Source organism: Vicugna pacos, chromosome 31, assembly GCF_048564905.1.
Source record: "Vicugna pacos chromosome 31, VicPac4, whole genome shotgun sequence".
NCBI classification, from domain to species: domain Eukaryota; kingdom Metazoa; phylum Chordata; class Mammalia; order Artiodactyla; family Camelidae; genus Vicugna; species Vicugna pacos.
Window position 1 is genome coordinate 6,490,309 of NC_133017.1, and position 22,650 is coordinate 6,512,958.

Consider the following 22,650-nt stretch of genomic DNA (forward strand, 5'->3'; position numbering starts at 1 on the left):
GTTTCTCCTGCAACCCTTTCCCTTTGTGCTGGATGAACGAACGTCTCTCCACATGCTCAGTTCTAAGAGATAATTGTGTGTGAAAGCCGTCCTTCACCTAGCTTGAAGGGAACACAAAGTGTCTTTTCAGTTGCCAACTCCACTCCATATATATATATGGGGAAGTACAAGCTCCTACTCGGTTTTACAATGAAAACGGCAGGCACTTCAAACCGGCACTAGGATACAGACTGAGAAACCAGAGTAAGGGTTTCTCCTGCAACTCGTTCCCTTTGTGCTGGATGAACGAACGTCTCTCCACATGCTAAGTTCTGAGAGATAAGTGTGTGTGAAAGCCGTCCTTCACCTAGCTTGAAGGGAACACAAAGATTCTTTTCAGTTGCAAACCCCACTCCATACATATATATGGTTAGGTACAAGCTCCAACTCGGTTTTACACTGAAAACGGCAGGCACTTCTAACCGGCACTAGGAAACAGACTGAGAAACCAGAGTAAGGGTTTCTCCTGCAACCCGTTCCCTTTGTGCTGGATGAACGAACGTCTCTCCACATGCTCAGTTCTGAGAGATAAGTGTGTGTGAAAGCCGTCCTTCACCTAGCTTGAAGGGAACACAAAATTTCTTTTCATTTGCAAACTCCACTCCATACATATATATGGGGAGGTACAAGCTCCAACTCGGTTTTACAGTGAAAACGGCAGGCACTTCAAACCGGCACTAGGAAACATACTGAGAAACCAGAGTAAGGGTTTCTCCTGCAACCCGTTCCCTTTGTGCTGGATGAACGAACGTCTCTCCACAAGCTCAGTTTTGAGAGATAAGTGTGTGTGAAAGCCGTCCTTCACATAGCTTGAAGGGAATACAAAGTTTCTTTTCAGTTGCAAACTCCACTCCATACATATATAAGGGGAGCTACAATCTCCAACTCGTATTTACAGTGAAAACGGCAGGCACTTCAAACCGGCACTAGGAAACAGACTGAGAAACCATAGTAAGGGTTTCTCCTGCAACCCGTTCCCTTTTTGCTGGATGAACGAACGTTTCTCCACATGCTCAGTTCTGAGAGATAACTGTGTGTGAAAGCCGTCCTTCACCTAGCTTGAAGGGAACACAAAGTTTCTTTTCAGTTGCAAACTCCACTCCATACATATATATGGGGTGGAACAAGCTCCAACTCGGTTTTACAGTGAAAACGGCAGGCACTTCAAACCGGCACTAGGAAACAGACTGAGAAACCAGAGTAAGGGTTTCTCCTGCAACCCGATCCCTTTGTGCTGGATGAACGAACGTCTCTCCACATGCTCAGTTCTGAGAGATAAATGGGTGTGAAAGCCGTCCTTCATCTAGCTTGAAGGGAACACAAAGATTCTTTTCAGTTGCAAACTACACTCCATACAAATATATGGGTAGGTACAAGCTCCAACTCGGTTTTATAGTGAAAACGGCAGGCACTTCAAACCGGCACTAGGAAATAGACTGAGAAACCTGAGTAGGGGTTTCTCCTGCAACCCGTTCCCTTTGTGCTGGATGAACGAACGTCTCTCCACATGCTCAGTTCTGAGAGATAAGTGTGTGTGAAAGCCGTCCTTCACCTAGCTTGAAGGGAACACAAAGTATCTTTTCATTTGCAAACTCCACTCCATACATATATATGGGGAGGTACAAGCTCCAACTCAGATTTACAGTGAAAACGGCAGGCACTTCAAACCGGCACAAGGAAACAGACTGAGAAACCAGAGTAAGGGTTTCTCCTGCAACCCGTTCCCTTTGTGCTGGATGAACGAACGTCTCTCCACATGCTCAGTTCTGAGAGATAAGTGTGTGTGAAAACCGTCCTTCACCTAGCTTGAAGGGAACACAAAGTTTCTTTTCAGTTGCAAAGTCCACTCCATACATATATATGGGGAGGTACAAGCTCCAACACGGTTTTACAGTGAAAACGGCAGGCACTTCAAACCGGCACTAGGAAACAGACTGAGAAACCAGAGTAAGGGTTTCTCCTGCAACCCGTTCCCTTTGTGCTGGATGAACGAACGTCTCTCCACATGCTCAGTTCTGAGAGATAAGTGTGTGTGAAAGCCGTCCTTCACCTAGCTTGAAGGGAACACAAAGTTTCTTTTCAGTTGCAAACTCCACTCCATATATATATAAGGGGTGGAACAAGCTCCAACTCGGTTTTACAGTGAAAACTGCAGGCACTTCAGACCGGCACTAGGAAACAGACTGAGAAACCAGAGTAAGGGTTTCTCCTGCAACCCGTTCCCTTTGTGCTGGATGAACGAACGTCTCTCCACATGCTCAGTTCTAAGAGATAATTGTGTGTGAAAGCCGTCCTTCACCTAGCTTGAAGGGAACACAAAGTGTCTTTTCAGTTGCCAACTCCACTCCATATATATATATGGGGAAGTACAAGCTCCTACTCGGTTTTACAATGAAAACGGCAGGCACTTCAAACCGGCACTAGGATACAGACTGAGAAACCAGAGTAAGGGTTTCTCCTGCAACCCGTTCCCTTTGTGCTGGATGAACGAACGTCTCTCCACATGCTAAGTTCTGAGAGATAAGTGTGTGTGAAAGCCGTCCTTCACCTAGCTTGAAGGGAACACAAAGATTCTTTTCAGTTGCAAACCCCACTCCATACATATATATGGTTAGGTACAAGCTCCAACTCGGTTTTACAGTGAAAACGGCAGGCACTTCAAACCGGCACTAGGAAACAGACTGAGAAACCAGAGTAAGGGTTTCTCCTGCAACCCGTTCCCTTTGTGCTGGATGAACGAACGTCTCTCCACATGCTCAGTTCTGAGAGATAAGTGTGTGTGAAAGCCGTCCTTCACCTAGCTTGAAGGGAACACAAAGTTTCTTTTCAGTTGCAAACTCCACTCCATACATATATATGGGGAGGTACAAGCTCCAACTCTGTTTTACAGTGAAAACGGCAGGCACTTGAAACCGGCACTAGGAAACAGACTGAGAAACCAGAGTAAGGGTTTCTCCTGCAACCCGTTCCCTTTGTGCTGGATGAACGAACGTCTCTCCACATGCTCAGTTCTGAGAGATAAGTGTGTGTGAAAGCCGTCCTTCACCTAGCTTGAAGGGAACACAAAGTTTCTTTTCAGTTGCAAACTCCAATCCATACATATATATGGGGAGGTACAAGCTCCAACTCGGTTTTACACTGAAAACGGCAGGCACTTCAATCCGGCACTAGGAAACAGACTGAGAAACCAGAGTAAGGGTTTCTCCTGCAACCCGTTCCCTTTGTGCTGGATGAACGAACGTCTCTCCACATGCTCAGTTCTGAGAGATAAGTGTGTGTGAAAGCCGTCCTTCACCTAGCTTGAAGGGAACACAAAGTTTCTTTTCATTTGCAAACTCCACTCCATACATATATATGGGGAGGTACAAGCTCCAACTCGGTTTTACAGTGAAAACGGCAGGCACTTCAAACCGGCACTAGGAAACATACTGAGAAACCAGAGTAAGGGTTTCTCCTGCAACCCGTTCCCTTTGTGCTGGATGAACGAACGTCTCTCCACAAGCTCAGTTTTGAGAGATAAGTGTGTGTGAAAGCCGTCCTTCACATAGCTTGAAGGGAATACAAAGTTTCTTTTCAGTTGCAAACTCCACTCCATACATATATAAGGGGAGCTACAATCTCCAACTCGTATTTACAGTGAAAACGGCAGGCACTTCAAACCGGCACTAGGAAACAGACTGAGAAACCATAGTAAGGGTTTCTCCTGCAACCCGTTCCCTTTTTGCTGGATGAACGAACGTTTCTCCACATGCTCAGTTCTGAGAGATAACTGTGTGTGAAAGCCGTCCTTCACCTAGCTTGAAGGGAACACAAAGTTTCTTTTCAGTTGCAAACTCCACTCCATACATATATATGGGGTGGAACAAGCTCCAACTCGGTTTTACAGTGAAAACGGCAGGCACTTCAAACCGGCACTAGGAAACAGACTGAGAAACCAGAGTAAGGGTTTCTCCTGCAACCCGATCCCTTTGTGCTGGATGAACGAACGTCTCTCCACATGCTCAGTTCTGAGAGATAAATGGGTGTGAAAGCCGTCCTTCATCTAGCTTGAAGGGAACACGAAGATTCTTTTCAGTTGCAAACTACACTCCATACAAATATATGGGTAGGTACAAGCTCCAACTCGGTTTTATAGTGAAAACGGCAGGCACTTCAAACCGGCACTAGGAAATAGACTGAGAAACCTGAGTAGGGGTTTCTCCTGCAACCCGTTCCCTTTGTGCTGGATGAACGAACGTCTCTCCACATGCTCAGTTCTGAGAGATAAGTGTGTGTGAAAGCCGTCCTTCACCTAGCTTGAAGGGAACAGAAAGTATCTTTTCATTTGCAAACTCCACTCCATACATATATATGGGGAGGTACAAGCTCCAACTCGGTTTTACACTGAAAACGGCAGGCACTTCAATCCGGCACTAGGAAACAGACTGAGAAAGCAGAGTAAGGGTTTCTCCTGCAACCCGTTCCCTTTGTGCTGGATGAACGAACGTCTCTCCACATGCTCAGTTCTGAGAGATAAGTGTGTGTGAAAGCCGTCCTTCACCTAGCTTGAAGGGAACACAAAGTTTCTTTTCATTTGCAAACTCCACTCCATACATATATATGGGGAGGTACAAGCTCCAACTCGGTTTTACAGTGAAAACGGCAGGCACTTCAAACCGGCACTAGGAAATATACTGAGAAACCAGAGTAAGGGTTTCTCCTGCAACCCGTTCCCTTTGTGCTGGATGAACGAACGTCTCTCCACAAGCTCAGTTCTGAGAGATAAGTGTGTGTGAAAGCCGTCCTTCACATAGCTTGAAGGGAATACAAAGTTTCTTTTCAGTTGCAAACTCCACTCCATAAATATATAAGGGGAGCTACAATCTCCAACTCGTATTTACAGTGAAAACGGCAGGCACTTCAAACCGGCACTAGGAAACAGACTGAGAAACCATAGTAATGGTTTCTCCTGCAACCCGTTCCCTTTTTGCTGGATGAACGAACGTTTCTCCACATGCTCAGTTCTGAGAGATAAGTGTGTGCGAAAGCCGTCCTTCACCTAGCTTGAAGGGAACACAAAGTTTCTTTTCAGTTGCAAACTCCACTCCATACATATATATGGGGTGGAACAAGCTCCAACTCGGTTTTACAGTGAAAACGGCAGGCACTTCAAACCGGCACTAGGAAACAGACTGAGAAACCAGAGTAAGGGTTTCTCCTGCAACCCGATCCCTTTGTGCTGGATGAACGAACGTCTCTCCACATGCTAAGTTCTGAGAGATAAATGGGTGTGAAAGCCGTCCTTCATCTAGCTTGAAGGGAACACAAAGAATCTTTTCAGATGCAAACTACACTTCAATCAAATATATGGGTAGGTACAAGCTCCAACTCGGTTTTATAGTGAAAACGGCAGGCACTTCAAACCGGCACTTGGAAATAGACTGAGAAACCAGAGTAGGGGTTTCTCCTGCAACCCGTTCCCTTTGTGCTGGATGAACGAACGTCTCTCCACATGCTCAGTTCTGAGAGATAAGTGTGTTTGAAAGCCGTCCTTCACCTAGCTTGAAGGGAACACAAAGTTTCTTTTCAGTTGCCAACTCCACTCCATACATATATATGGGGAGGTACAAGCTCCAACTCGGTTTTACAGTGAAAACGGCAGGCACTTCAAACCGGCACTAGGAAACAGACTGAGAAACCAGAGTAAGGGTTTCTCCTGCAACCCGTTCCCTTTGTGCTGGATGAACGAACGTCTCTCCACATGCTCAGTTCTGAGAGATAAGTGTGTGTGAAAGCCGTCCTTCACCTAGCTTGAAGGGAACACAAAGTTTCTTTTCAGTTGCAAACTCCAATCCATACATATACATGGGGAGGTACAAGCTCCAACTCGGTTTTACACTGAAAACGGCAGGCACTTCAATCCGGCACTAGGAAACAGACTGAGAAACCAGAGTAAGGGTTTCTCCTGCAACACGTTCCCTTTGTGCTGGATGAACGAACGTCTCTCCACATGCTCAGTTCTGAGAGATAAGTGTGTGTGAAAGCCGTCCTTCACCTAGCTTGAAGGGAACACAAAGTTTCTTTTCAGTTGCAAACTCCAATCCATACATATATATGGGGAGGTACAAGCTCCAACTCGGTTTTACACTGAAAACGGCAGGCACTTCAATCGGGCACTAGGAAACAGACTGAGAAACCAGAGTAAGGGTTTCTCCTGCAACCCGTTCCCTTTGTGCTGGATGAACGAACGTCTCTCCACATGCTCAGTTCTGAGAGATAAGTGTGTGTGAAAGCCGTCCTTCACCTAGCTTGAAGGGAACACAAAGTTTCTTTTCATTTGCAAACTCCACTCCATACATATATATGGGGAGGTACAAGCTCCAACTCGGTTTTACAGTGAAAACGGCAGGCACTTCAAACCGGCACTAGGAAACATACTGAGAAACCAGAGTAAGGGTTTCTCCTGCAACCCGTTCCCTTTGTGCTGGATGAACGAACGTCTCTCCACAAGCTCAGTTTTGAGAGATAAGTGTGTGTGAAAGCCGTCCTTCACATAGCTTGAAGGGAATACAAAGTTTCTTTTCAGTTGCAAACTCCACTCCATACATATATAAGGGGAGCTACAATCTCCAACTCGTATTTACAGTGAAAACGGCAGGCACTTCAAACCGGCACTAGGAAACAGACTGAGAAACCATAGTAAGGGTTTCTCCTGCAACCCGTTCCCTTTTTGCTGGATGAACGAACGTTTCTCCACATGCTCAGTTCTGAGAGATAACTGTGTGTGAAAGCCGTCCTTCACCTAGCTTGAAGGGAACACAAAGTTTCTTTTCAGTTGCAAACTCCACTCCATACATATATATGGGGTGGAACAAGCTCCAACTCGGTTTTACAGTGAAAACGGCAGGCACTTCAAACCGGCACTAGGAAACAGACTGAGAAACCAGAGTAAGGGTTTCTCCTGCAACCCGATCCCTTTGTGCTGGATGAACGAACGTCTCTCCACATGCTCAGTTCTGAGAGATAAATGGGTGTGAAAGCCGTCCTTCATCTAGCTTGAAGGGAACACAAAGATTCTTTTCAGTTGCAAACTACACTCCATACAAATATATGGGTAGGTACAAGCTCCAACTCGGTTTTATAGTGAAAACGGCAGGCACTTCAAACCGGCACTAGGAAATAGACTGAGAAACCTGAGTAGGGGTTTATCCTGCAACCCGTTCCCTTTGTGCTGGATGAACGAACGTCTCTCCACATGCTCAGTTCTGAGAGATAAGTGTGTGTGAAAGCCGTCCTTCACCTAGCTTGAAGGGAACACAAAGTATCTTTTCATTTGCAAACTCCACTCCATACATATATATGGGGAGGTACAAGCTCCAACTCGGTTTTACACTGAAAACGGCAGGCACTTCAATCCGGCACTAGGAAACAGACTGAGAAAGCAGAGTAAGGGTTTCTCCTGCAACCCGTTCCCTTTGTGCTGTATGAACGAACGTCTCTCCACATGCTCAGTTCTGAGAGATAAGTGTGTGTGAAAGCCGTCCTTCACCTAGCTTGAAGGAAACACAAAGTTTCTTTTCATTTGCAAACTCCACTCCATACATATATATGGGGAGGTACAAGCTCCAACTCGGTTTTACAGTGAAAACGGCAGGCACTTCAAACCGGCACTAGGAAACATACTGAGAAACCAGAGTAAGGGTTTCTCCTGCAACCCGTTCCCTTTGTGCTGGATGAACGAACGTCTCTCCACAAGCTCAGTTTTGAGAGATAAGTGTGTGTGAAAGCCGTCCTTCACATAGCTTGAAGGGAATACAAAGTTTCTTTTCAGTTGCAAACTCCACTCCATAAATATATAAGGGGAGCTACAATCTCCAACTCGTATTTACAGTGAAAACGGCAGGCACTTCAAACCGGCACTAGGAAACAGACTGAGAAACCATAGTAATGGTTTCTCCTGCAACCCGTTCCCTTTTTGCTGGATGAACGAACGTTTCTCCACATGCTCAGTTCTGAGAGATAAGTGTGTGCGAAAGCCGTCCTTCACCTAGCTTGAAGGGAACACAAAGTTTCTTTTCAGTTGCAAACTCCACTCCATACATATATATGGGGTGGAACAAGCTCCAACTCGGTTTTACAGTGAAAACGGCAGGCACTTCAAACCGGCACTAGGAAACAGACTGAGAAACCAGAGTAAGGGTTTCTCCTGCAACCCGATCCCTTTGTGCTGGATGAACGAACGTCTCTCCACATGCTAAGTTCTGAGAGATAAATGGGTGTGAAAGCCGTCCTTCATCTAGCTTGAAGGGAACACAAAGAATCTTTTCAGATGCAAACTACACTTCAATAAAATATATGGGTAGGTACAAGCTCCAACTCGGTTTTATAGTGAAAACGGCAGGCACTTCAAACCGGCACTTGGAAATAGACTGAGAAACCAGAGTAGGGGTTTCTCCTGCATCCCGTTACCTTTGTGCTGGATGAACGAACGTCTCTCCACATGCTCAGTTCTGAGAGATAAGTGTGTTTGAAAGCCGTCCTTCACCTAGCTTGAAGGGAACACAAAGTTTCTTTTCAGTTGCCAACTCCACTCCATACATATATATGGGGAGGTACAAGCTCCAACTCGGTTTTACAGTGAAAACGGCAGGCACTTCAAACCGGCACTAGGAAACAGACTGAGAAACCAGAGTAAGGGTTTCTCCTGCAACCCGTTCCCTTTGTGCTGGATGAACGAACGTCTCTCCACATGCTCAGTTCTGAGAGATAAGTGTGTGTGAAAGCCGTCCTTCACCTAGCTTGAAGGGAACACAAAGTTTCTTTTCAGTTGCAAACTCCAATCCATACATATATATGGGGAGGTACAAGCTCCAACTCGGTTTTACACTGAAAACGGCAGGCACTTCAATCCGGCACTAGGAAACAGACTGAGAAACCAGAGTAAGGGTTTCTCCTGCAACACGTTCCCTTTGTGCTGGATGAACGAACGTCTCTCCACATGCTCAGTTCTGAGAGATAAGTGTGTGTGAAAGCCGTCCTTCACCTAGCTTGAAGGGAACACAAAGTTTCTTTTCAGTTGCAAACTCCAATCCATACATATATATGGGGAGGTACAAGCTCCAACTCGGTTTTACACTGAAAACGGCAGGCACTTCAATCCGGCACTAGGAAACAGACTGAGAAACCAGAGTAAGGGTTTCTCCTGCAACCCGTTCCCTTTGTGCTGGATGAACGAACGTCTCTCCACATGCTCAGTTCTGAGAGATAAGTGTGTGTGAAAGCCGTCCTTCACCTAGCTTGAAGGGAACACAAAGTTTCTTTTCATTTGCAAACTCCACTCCATACATATATATGGGGAGCTACTATCTCCAACTCGTATTTACAGTGAAAACGGCAGGCACTTCAAACCGGCACTAGGAAACATACTGAGAAACCAGAGTAAGGGTTTCTCCTGCAACCCGTTCCCTTTGTGCTGGATGAACGAACGTCTCTCCACAAGCTCAGTTTTGAGAGATAAGTGTGTGTGAAAGCCGTCCTTCACATAGCTTGAAGGGAATACAAAGTTTCTTTCCAGTTGCAAACTCCACTCCATAAATATATAAGGGGAGCTACAATCTCCAACTCGTATTTACAGTGAAAACGGCAGGCACTTCAAACCGGCACTAGGAAACAGACTGAGAAACCATAGTAAGGGTTTCTCCTGCAACCCGTTCCCTTTTTGCTGGATGAACGCACGTCTCTCCACATGCTCAGTTCTGAGAGATAAGTGTGTGCGAAAGCCGTCCTTCACCTAGCTTGAAGGGAACACAAAGTTTCTTTTCAGTTGCAAACTCCACTCCATACATATATATGGGGTGGAACAAGCTCCAACTCGGTTTTACAGTGAAAACGGCAGGCACTTCAAACCGGCACTAGGAAACAGACTGAGAAACCAGAGTAAGGGTTTCTCCTGCAACCCGATCCCTTTGTGCTGGATGAACGAACGTCTCTCCACATGCTCAGTTCTGAGAGATAACTGTGTGTGAAAGCCGTCCTTCACCTAGCTTGAAGGGAACACAAAGTTTCTTTTCATTTGCAAACTCCACTCCATACATATATATGGGGAGGTACAAGCTCCAACTCGGTTTTACAGTGAAAACGGCAGGCACTTCAAACCGGCACTAGGAAACAGACTGAGAAACCAGAGTAAGGGTTTCTCCTGCAACCCTTTCCCTTTGTGCTGGATGAACGAAAGTCTCTCCACATGCTCAGTTCTGAGAGATAAGTGTGTGTGAAAGCCGTCCTTCACCTAGCTTGAAGGGAACACAAAGTTCCTTTTCAGTTGCAAACTCCACTCCATACATATATATGGGGAGGGACAAGCTCCAACTCGGTTTTACAGTGAAAACGGAAGGCACTTCAAACCGGCACTAGGAAACAGACTGAGAAACCAGAGTAAGGGTTTCTCCTGCAACCCGTTCCCTTTGTGCTGGATGAACGAACGTCTCTCCACATGCTCAGTTCTGAGAGATAAGTGTGTGTGAAAGCCGTCCTTCACCTAGCTTGAAGGGAACACAAAGTTTCTTTTCAGTTGCAAACTCCACTCCATACATATATATGGGGTGGAACAAGCTCCAACTCGGTTTTACAGTGAAAACGGCAGGCACTTCAAACCGGCACTAGGAAACAGACTGAGAAACCAGAGTAAGGGTTTCTCCTGCAACCCGATCCCTTTGTGCTGGATGAACGAACGTCTCTCCACATGCTCAGTTCTGAGAGTTAAATGGGTGTGAAAGCCGTCCTTCATCTAGCTTGAAGGGAACACAAAGTTTCTTTTCAGTTGCAAACTACACTCCATACAAATATATGGGTATGTACAAGCTCCAACTCGGTTTTATAGTGAAAACGGCAGGCACTTCAAACCGGCACTAGGAAATAGACTGAGAAACCAGAGTAGTGGTTTCTCCTGCAACCCGTTTCCTTTGTGCTGGATGAACGAACGTCTCTCCACATGCTCAGTTCTGAGAGATAAGTGTGTGTGAAAGCCGTCCTTCACCTAGCTTGAAGGGAACACAAAGTTTCTTTTCAGTTGCAAAGTCCACTCCATACATATATATGGGGAGGTACAAGCTCCAACACGGTTTTACAGTGAAAACGGCAGGCACTTCAAACCGGCACTAGGAAACAGACTGAGAAACCAGAGTAAGGGTTTCTCCTGCAACCCGTTCCCTTTGTGCTGGATGAACGAACGTCTCTCCACATGCTCAGTTCTGAGAGATAAGTGTGTGTGAAAGCCGTCCTTCACCTAGCTTGAAGGGAACACAAAGTTTCTTTTCAGTTGCAAACTCCACTCCATATATATATAAGGGGTGGAACAAGCTCCAACTCGGTTTTACAGTGAAAACTGCAGGCACTTCAAACCGGCACTAGGAAACAGACTGAGAAACCAGAGTAAGGGTTTCTCCTGCAACCCGTTCCCTTTGTGCTGGATGAACGAACGTCTCTCCACATGCTCAGTTCTGAGAGATAAGTGTGTGTGAAAGCCGTCCTTCACCTAGCTTGAAGGGAACACAAAGTGTCTTTTCAGTTGCCAACTCCACTCCATATATATATATGGGGAAGTACAAGCTCCTACTCGGTTTTACAATGAAAACGGCAGGCACTTCAAACCGGCACTAGGATACAGACTGAGAAACCAGAGTAAGGGTTTCTCCTGCAACCCGTTCCCTTTGTGCTGGATGAACGAACGTCTCTACACATGCTAAGTTCTGAGAGATAAGTGTGTGTGAAAGCCGTCCTTCACCTAGCTTGAAGGGAACACAAAGATTCTTTTCAGTTGCAAACCCCACTCCATACATATATATGGTTAGGTACAAGCTCCAACTCGGTTTTACAGTGAAAACGGCAGGCACTTCAAACCGGCACTAGGAAACAGACTGAGAAACCAGAGTAAGGGTTTCTCCTGCAACCCGTTCCCTTTGTGCTGGATGAACGAACGTCTCTCCACATGCTCAGTTCTGAGAGATAAGTGTGTGTGAAAGCCGTCCTTCACCTAGCTTGAAGGGAACACAAAGTTTCTTTTCAGTTGCAAACTCCACTCCATACATATATATGGGGAGGTACAAGCTCCAACTCTGTTTTACAGTGAAAACGGCAGGCACTTGAAACCGGCACTAGGAAACAGACTGAGAAACCAGAGTAAGGGTTTCTCCTGCAACCCGTTCCCTTTGTGCTGGATGAACGAACGTCTCTCCACATGCTCAGTTCTGAGAGATAAGTGTGTGTGAAAGCCGTCCTTCACCTAGCTTGAAGGGAACACAAAGTTTCTTTTCAGTTGCAAACTCCAATCCATACATATATATGGGGAGGTACAAGCTCCAACTCGGTTTTACACTGAAAACGGCAGGCACTTCAATCCGGCACTAGGAAACAGACTGAGAAACCAGAGTAAGGGTTTCTCCTGCAACCCGTTCCCTTTGTGCTGGATGAACGAACGTCTCTCCACATGCTCAGTTCTGAGAGATAAGTGTGTGTGAAAGCCGTCCTTCACCTAGCTTGAAGGGAACACAAAGTTTCTTTTCATTTGCAAACTCCACTCCATACATATATATGGGGAGGTACAAGCTCCAACTCGGTTTTACAGTGAAAACGGCAGGCACTTCAAACCGGCACTAGGAAACATACTGAGAAACCAGAGTAAGGGTTTCTCCTGCAACCCGTTCCCTTTGTGCTGGATGAACGAACGTCTCTCCACAAGCTCAGTTTTGAGAGATAAGTGTGTGTGAAAGCCGTCCTTCACATAGCTTGAAGGGAATACAAAGTTTCTTTTCAGTTGCAAACTCCACTCCATACATATATAAGGGGAGCTACAATCTCCAACTCGTATTTACAGTGAAAACGGCAGGCACTTCAAACCGGCACTAGGAAACAGACTGAGAAACCATAGTAAGGGTTTCTCCTGCAACCCGTTCCCTTTTTGCTGGATGAACGAACGTTTCTCCACATGCTCAGTTCTGAGAGATAACTGTGTGTGAAAGCCGTCCTTCACCTAGCTTGAAGGGAACACAAAGTTTCTTTTCAGTTGCAAACTCCACTCCATACATATATATGGGGTGGAACAAGCTCCAACTCGGTTTTACAGTGAAAACGGCAGGCACTTCAAACCGGCACTAGGAAACAGACTGAGAAACCAGAGTAAGGGTTTCTCCTGCAACCCGATCCCTTTGTGCTGGATGAACGAACGTCTCTCCACATGCTCAGTTCTGAGAGATAAATGGGTGTGAAAGCCGTCCTTCATCTAGCTTGAAGGGAACACAAAGATTCTTTTCAGTTGCAAACTACACTCCATACAAATATATGGGTAGGTACAAGCTCCAACTCGGTTTTATAGTGAAAACGGCAGGCACTTCAAACCGGCACTAGGAAATAGACTGAGAAACCTGAGTAGGGGTTTCTCCTGCAACCCGTTCCCTTTGTGCTGGATGAACGAACGTCTCTCCACATGCTCAGTTCTGAGAGATAAGTGTGTGTGAAAGCCGTCCTTCACCTAGCTTGAAGGGAACACAAAGTATCTTTTCATTTGCAAACTCCACTCCATACATATATATGGGGAGGTACAAGCTCCAACTCGGTTTTACACTGAAAACGGCAGGCACTTCAATCCGGCACTAGGAAACAGACTGAGAAAGCAGAGTAAGGGTTTCTCCTGCAACCCGTTCCCTTTGTGCTGTATGAACGAACGTCTCTCCACATGCTCAGTTCTGAGAGATAAGTGTGTGTGAAAGCCGTCCTTCACCTAGCTTGAAGGAAACACAAAGTTTCTTTTCATTTGCAAACTCCACTCCATACATATATATGGGGAGGTACAAGCTCCAACTCGGTTTTACAGTGAAAACGGCAGGCACTTCAAACCGGCACTAGGAAACATACTGAGAAACCAGAGTAAGGGTTTCTCCTGCAACCCGTTCCCTTTGTGCTGGATGAACGAACGTCTCTCCACAAGCTCAGTTTTGAGAGATAAGTGTGTGTGAAAGCCGTCCTTCACATAGCTTGAAGGGAATACAAAGTTTCTTTTCAGTTGCAAACTCCACTCCATAAATATATAAGGGGAGCTACAATCTCCAACTCGTATTTACAGTGAAAACGGCAGGCACTTCAAACCGGCACTAGGAAACAGACTGAGAAACCATAGTAATGGTTTCTCCTGCAACCCGTTCCCTTTTTGCTGGATGAACGAACGTTTCTCCACATGCTCAGTTCTGAGAGATAAGTGTGTGCGAAAGCCGTCCTTCACCTAGCTTGAAGGGAACACAAAGTTTCTTTTCAGTTGCAAACTCCACTCCATACATATATATGGGGTGGAACAAGCTCCAACTCGGTTTTACAGTGAAAACGGCAGGCACTTCAAACCGGCACTAGGAAACAGACTGAGAAACCAGAGTAAGGGTTTCTCCTGCAACCCGATCCCTTTGTGCTGGATGAACGAACGTCTCTCCACATGCTAAGTTCTGAGAGATAAATGGGTGTGAAAGCCGTCCTTCATCTAGCTTGAAGGGAACACAAAGAATCTTTTCAGATGCAAACTACACTTCAATCAAATATATGGGTAGGTACAAGCTCCAACTCGGTTTTATAGTGAAAACGGCAGGCACTTCAAACCGGCACTTGGAAATAGACTGAGAAACCAGAGTAGGGGTTTCTCCTGCAACCCGTTACCTTTGTGCTGGATGAACGAACGTCTCTCCACATGCTCAGTTCTGAGAGATAAGTGTGTTTGAAAGCCGTCCTTCACCTAGCTTGAAGGGAACACAAAGTTTCTTTTCAGTTGCCAACTCCACTCCATACATATATATGGGGAGGTACAAGCTCCAACTCGGTTTTACAGTGAAAACGGCAGGCACTTCAAACCGGCACTAGGAAACAGACTGAGAAACCAGAGTAAGGGTTTCTCCTGCAACCCGTTCCCTTTGTGCTGGATGAACGAACGTCTCTCCACATGCTCAGTTCTGAGAGATAAGTGTGTGTGAAAGCCGTCCTTCACCTAGCTTGAAGGGAACACAAAGTTTCTTTTCAGTTGCAAACTCCAATCCATACATATATATGGGGAGGTACAAGCTCCAACTCGGTTTTACACTGAAAACGGCAGGCACTTCAATCCGGCACTAGGAAACAGACTGAGAAACCAGAGTAAGGGTTTCTCCTGCAACACGTTCCCTTTGTGCTGGATGAACGAACGTCTCTCCACATGCTCAGTTCTGAGAGATAAGTGTGTGTGAAAGCCGTCCTTCACCTAGCTTGAAGGGAACACAAAGTTTCTTTTCAGTTGCAAACTCCAATCCATACATATATATGGGGAGGTACAAGCTCCAACTCGGTTTTACACTGAAAACGGCAGGCACTTCAATCCGGCACTAGGAAACAGACTGAGAAACCAGAGTAAGGGTTTCTCCTGCAACCCGTTCCCTTTGTGCTGGATGAACGAACGTCTCTCCACATGCTCAGTTCTGAGAGATAAGTGTGTGTGAAAGCCGTCCTTCACCTAGCTTGAAGGGAACACAAAGTTTCTTTTCATTTGCAAACTCCACTCCATACATATATATGGGGAGCTACTATCTCCAACTCGTATTTACAGTGAAAACGGCAGGCACTTCAAACCGGCACTAGGAAACATACTGAGAAACCAGAGTAAGGGTTTCTCCTGCAACCCGTTCCCTTTGTGCTGGATGAACGAACGTCTCTCCACAAGCTCAGTTTTGAGAGATAAGTGTGTGTGAAAGCCGTCCTTCACATAGCTTGAAGGGAATACAAAGTTTCTTTCCAGTTGCAAACTCCACTCCATAAATATATAAGGGGAGCTACAATCTCCAACTCGTATTTACAGTGAAAACGGCAGGCACTTCAAACCGGCACTAGGAAACAGACTGAGAAACCATAGTAAGGGTTTCTCCTGCAACCCGTTCCCTTTTTGCTGGATGAACGCACGTCTCTCCACATGCTCAGTTCTGAGAGATAAGTGTGTGCGAAAGCCGTCCTTCACCTAGCTTGAAGGGAACACAAAGTTTCTTTTCAGTTGCAAACTCCACTCCATACATATATATGGGGTGGAACAAGCTCCAACTCGGTTTTACAGTGAAAACGGCAGGCACTTCAAACCGGCACTAGGAAACAGACTGAGAAACCAGAGTAAGGGTTTCTCCTGCAACCCGATCCCTTTGTGCTGGATGAACGAACGTCTCTCCACATGCTCAGTTCTGAGAGATAACTGTGTGTGAAAGCCGTCCTTCACCTAGCTTGAAGGGAACACAAAGTTTCTTTTCATTTGCAAACTCCACTCCATACATATATATGGGGAGGTACAAGCTCCAACTCGGTTTTACAGTGAAAACGGCAGGCACTTCAAACCGGCACTAGGAAACAGACTGAGAAACCAGAGTAAGGGTTTCTCCTGCAACCCTTTCCCTTTGTGCTGGATGAACGAAAGTCTCTCCACATGCTCAGTTCTGAGAGATAAGTGTGTGTGAAAGCCGTCCTTCACCTAGCTTGAAGGGAACACAAAGTTCCTTTTCAGTTGCAAACTCCACTCCATACATATATATGGGGAGGGACAAGCTCCAACTCGGTTTTACAGTGAAAACGGAAGGCACTTCAAACCGGCACTAGGAAACAGACTGAGAAACCAGAGTAAGGGTTTCTCCTGCAACCCGTTCCCTTTGTGCTGGATGAACGAACGTCTCTCCACATGCTCAGTTCTGAGAGATAAGTGTGTGTGAAAGCCGTCCTTCACCTAGCTTGAAGGGAACACAAAGTTTCTTTTCAGTTGCAAACTCCACTCCATACATATATATGGGGTGGAACAAGCTCCAACTCGGTTTTACAGTGAAAACGGCAGGCACTTCAAACCGGCACTAGGAAACAGACTGAGAAACCAGAGTAAGGGTTTCTCCTGCAACCCGATCCCTTTGTGCTGGATGAACGAACGTCTCTCCACATGCTCATTTCTGAGAGTTAAATGGGTGTGAAAGCCGTCCTTCATCTAGCTTGAAGGGAACACAAAGTTTCTTTTCAGTTGCAAACTACACTCCATACAAATATATGGGTATGTACAAGCTCCAACTCGGTTTTATAGTGAAAACGGCAGGCACTTCAAACCGGCACTAGGAAATAGACTGAGAAACCAGAGTAGTGGTTTCTCCTGCAACCCGTTTCCTTTGTGCTGGATGAACGAACGTCTCTCCACATGCTCAGTTCTGAGAGATAAGTGTGTGTGAAAGCCGTCCTTCACCTAGCTTGAAGGGAACACAAAGTGTCTTTTCAGTTGCCAACTCCACTCCATATATATATATGGGGAAGTACAAGCTCCTACTCGGTTTTACAATGAAAACGGCAGGCACTTCAAACCGGCACTAGGATACAGACTGAGAAACCAGAGTAAGGGTTTCTCCTGCAACCCGTTCCCTTTGTGCTGGATGAACGAACGACTCTCCACATGCTAAGTTCTGAGAGATAAGTGTGTGTGAAAGCCGTCCTTCACCTAGCTTGAAGGGAACACAAAGATTCTTTTCAGTTGCAAACCCCACTCCATACATATATATGGTTAGGTACAAGCTCCAACTCGGTTTTACAGTGAAAACGGCAGGCACTTCAAACCGGCACTAGGAAACAGACTGAGAAACCTGAGTAAGGGTTTCTCCTGCAACCCGTTCCCTTTGTGCTGGATGAACGAACGTCTCTCCACATGCTCAGTTCTGAGAGATAAGTGTGTGTGAAAGCCGTCCTTCACCTAGCTTGAAGGGAACACAAAGTTTCTTTTCAGTTGCAAACTCCACTCCATACATATATATGGGGAGGTACAAGCTCCAACTCTGTTTTACAGTGAAAACGGCAGGCACTTGAAACCGGCACTAGGAAACAGACTGAGAAACCAGAGTAAGGGTTTCTCCTGCAACCCGTTCCCTTTGTGCTGGATGAACGAACGTCTCTCCACATGCTCAGTTCTGAGAGATAAGTGTGTGTGAAAGCCGTCCTTCACCTAGCTTGAAGGGAACACAAAGTTTCTTTTCAGTTGCAAACTCCAATCCATACATATATATGGGGAGGTACAAGCTCCAACTCGGTTTTACACTGAAAACGGCAGGCACTTCAATCCGGCACTAGGAAACAGACTGAGAAACCAGAGTAAGGGTTTCTCCTGCAACCCGTTCCCTTTGTGCTGGATGAACGAACGTCTCTCCACATGCTCAGTTCTGAGAGATAAGTGTGTGTGAAAGCCGTCCTTCACATAGCTTGAAGGGAATACAAAGTTTCTTTTCAGTTGCAAACTCCACTCCATACATATATAAGGGGAGCTACTATCTCCAACTCGTATTTACAGTGAAAACGGCAGGCACTTCAAACCGGCACTAGGAAACAGACTGAGAAACCATAGTAAGGGTTTCTCCTGCAACCCGTTCCCTTTTTGCTGGATGAACGAACGTTTCTCCACATGCTCAGTTCTGAGAGATAACTGTGTGTGAAAGCCGTCCTTCACCTAGCTTGAAGGGAACACAAAGTTTCTTTTCAGTTGCAAACTCCACTCCATACATATATATGGGGTGGAACAAGCTCCAACTCGGTTTTACAGTGAAAACGGCAGGCACTTCAAACCGGCACAAGGAAACAGACTGAGAAACCAGAGTAAGGGTTTCTCCTGCAACCCGATCCCTTTGTGCTGGATGAACGAACGTCTCTCCACATGCTCAGTTCTGAGAGTTAAATGGGTGTGAAAGCCGTCCTTCATCTAGCTTGAAGGGAACACAAAGTTTCTTTTCAGTTGCAAACTACACTCCATACAAATATATGGGTATGTACAAGCTCCAACTCGGTTTTATAGTGAAAACGGCAGGCACTTCAAACCGGCACTAGGAAATAGACTGAGAAACCAGAGTAGTGGTTTCTCCTGCAACCCGTTTCCTTTGTGCTGGATGAACGAACGTCTCTCCACATGCTCAGTTCTGAGAGATAAGTGTGTGTGAAAGCCGCCTTCACCTAGCTTGAAGGGAACACAAAGTATCTTTTCATTTGCAAACTCCACTCCATACATATATATGGGGAGGTACAAGCTCCAACTCAGATTTACAGTGAAAACGGCAGGCACTTCAAACCGGCACAAGGAAACAGACTGAGAAACCAGAGTAAGGGTTTCTCCTGCAACCCGTTCCCTTTGTGCTGGATGAACGAACGTCTCTCCACATGCTCAGTTCTGAGAGATAAGTGTGTGTGAAAACCGTCCTTCACCTAGCTTGAAGGGAACACAAAGTTTCTTTTCAGTTGCAAAGTCCACTCCATACATATATATGGGGAGGTACAAGCTCCAACACGGTTTTACAGTGAAAACGGCAGGCACTTCAAACCGGCACTAGGAAACAGACTGAGAAACCAGAGTAAGGGTTTCTCCTGCAACCCGTTCCCTTTGTGCTGGATGAACGAACGTCTCTCCACATGCTCAGTTCTGAGAGATAAGTGTGTGTGAAAGCCGTCCTTCACCTAGCTTGAAGGGAACACAAAGTTTCTTTTCAGTTGCAAACTCCACTCCATATATATATAAGGGGTGGAACAAGCTCCAACTCTATTTTACAGTGAAAACTGCAGGCACTTCAAACCGGCACTAGGAAACAGACTGAGAAACCAGAGTAAGGGTTTCTCCTGCAACCCGTTCCCTTTGTGCTGGATGAACGAACGTCTCTCCACATGCTCAGTTCTGAGAGATAAGTGTGTGTGAAAGCCGTCCTTCACCTAGCTTGAAGGGAACACAAAGTGTCTTTTCAGTTGCCAACTCCACTCCATATATATATATGGGGAAGTACAAGCTCCTACTCGGTTTTACAATGAAAACGGCAGGCACTTCAAACCGGCACTAGGATACAGACTGAGAAACCAGAGTAAGGGTTTCTCCTGCAACCCGTTCCCTTTGTGCTGGATGAACGAACGACTCTCCACATGCTAAGTTCTGAGAGATAAGTGTGTGTGAAAGCCGTCCTTCACCTAGCTTGAAGGGAACACAAAGATTCTTTTCAGTTGCAAACCCCACTCCATACATATATATGGTTAGGTACAAGCTCCAACTCGGTTTTACAGTGAAAACGGCAGGCACTTCAAACCGGCACTAGGAAACAGACTGAGAAACCAGAGTAAGGGTTTCTCCTGCAACCCGTTCCCTTTGTGCTGGATGAACGAACGTCTCTCCACATGCTCAGTTCTGAGAGATAAGTGTGTGTGAAAGCCGTCCTTCACCTAGCTTGAAGGGAACACAAAGTTTCTTTTCAGTTGCAAACTCCACTCCATACATATATATGGGGAGGTACAAGCTCCAACTCTGTTTTACAGTGAAAACGGCAGGCACTTGAAACCGGCACTAGGAAACAGACTGAGAAACCAGAGTAAGGGTTTCTCCTGCAACCCGTTCCCTTTGTGCTGGATGAACGAACGTCTCTCCACATGCTCAGTTCTGAGAGATAAGTGTGTGTGAAAGCCGTCCTTCACCTAGCTTGAAGGGAACACAAAGTTTCTTTTCAGTTGCAAACTCCAATCCATACATATATATGGGGAGGTACAAGCTCCAACTCGGTTTTACACTGAAAACGGCAGGCACTTCAATCCGGCACTAGGAAACAGACTGAGAAACCAGAGTAAGGGTTTCTCCTGCAACCCGTTCCCTTTGTGCTGGATGAACGAACGTCTCTCCACATGCTCAGTTCTGAGAGATAAGTGTGTGTGAAAGCCGTCCTTCACATAGCTTGAAGGGAATACAAAGTTTCTTTTCAGTTGCAAACTCCACTCCATACATATATAAGGGGAGCTACTATCTCCAACTCGTATTTACAGTGAAAACGGCAGGCACTTCAAACCGGCACTAGGAAACAGACTGAGAAACCATAGTAAGGGTTTCTCCTGCAACCCGTTCCCTTTTTGCTGGATGAACGAACGTTTCTCCACATGCTCAGTTCTGAGAGATAACTGTGTGTGAAAGCCGTCCTTCACCTAGCTTGAAGGGAACACAAAGTTTCTTTTCAGTTGCAAACTCCACTCCATACATATATATGGGGTGGAACAAGCTCCAACTCGGTTTTACAGTGAAAACGGCAGGCACTTCAAACCGGCACTAGGAAACAGACTGAGAAACCAGAGTAAGGGTTTCTCCTGCAACCCGATCCCTTTGTGCTGGATGAACGAACGTCTCTCCACATGCTCAGTTCTGAGAGATAAATGGGTGTGAAAGCCGTCCTTCATCTAGCTTGAAGGGAACACAAAGATTCTTTTCAGTTGCAAACTACACTCCATACAAATATATGGGTAGGTACAAGCTCCAACTCGGTTTTATAGTGAAAACGGCAGGCACTTCAAACCGGCACTAGGAAACAGACTGAGAAACCTGAGTAGGGGTTTCTCCTGCAACCCGTTCCCTTTGTGCTGGATGAACGAACGTCTCTCCACATGCTCAGTTCTGAGAGATAAGTGTGTGTGAAAGCCGTCCTTCACCTAGCTTGAAGGGAACACAAAGTATCTTTTCATTTGCAAACTCCACTCCATACATATATATGGGGAGGTACAAGCTCCAACTCGGTTTTACAGTGAAAACGGCAGGCACTTCAATCCGGCACTAGGAAACAGACTGAGAAAGCAGAGTAAGGGTTTCTCCTGCAACCCGTTCCCTTTGTGCTGGATGAACGAACGTCTCTCCACATGCTCAGTTCTGAGAGATAAGTGTGTGTGAAAGCCGTCCTTCACCTAGCTTGAAGGGAACACAAAGTTTCTTTTCATTTGCAAACTCCACTCCATACATATATATGGGGAGGTACAAGCTCCAACTCGGTTTTACAGTGAAAACGGCAGGCACTTCAAACCGGCACTAGGAAACATACTGAGAAACCAGAGTAAGGGTTTCTCCTGCAACCCGTTCCATTTGTGCTGGATGAACGAACGTCTCTCCACAAGCTCAGTTCTGAGAGATAAGTGTGTGTGAAAGCCGTCCTTCACATAGCTTGAAGGGAATACAAAGTTTCTTTTCAGTTGCAAACTCCACTCCATAAATATATAAGGGGAGCTACAATCTCCAACTCGTATTTACAGTGAAAACGGCAGGCACTTCAAACCGGCACTAGGAAACAGACTGAGAAACCATAGTAATGGTTTCTCCTGCAACCCGTTCCCTTTTTGCTGGATGAACGAACGTTTCTCCACATGCTCAGTTCTGAGAGATAAGTGTGTGCGAAAGCCGTCCTTCACCTAGCTTGAAGGGAACACAAAGTTTCTTTTCAGTTGCAAACTCCACTCCATACATATATATGGGGTGGAACAAGCTCCAACTCGGTTTTACAGTGAAAACGGCAGGCACTTCAAACCGGCACTAGGAAACAGACTGAGAAACCAGAGTAAGGGTTTCTCCTGCAACCCGATCCCTTTGTGCTGGATGAACGAACGTCTCTCCACATGCTAAGTTCTGAGAGATAAATGGGTGTGAAAGCCGTCCTTCATCTAGCTTGAAGGGAACACAAAGAATCTTTTCAGATGCAAACTACACTTCAATCAAATATATGGGTAGGTACAAGCTCCAACTCGGTTTTACAGTGAAAACGGCAGGCACTTCAAACCGGCACTTGGAAATAGACTGAGAAACCA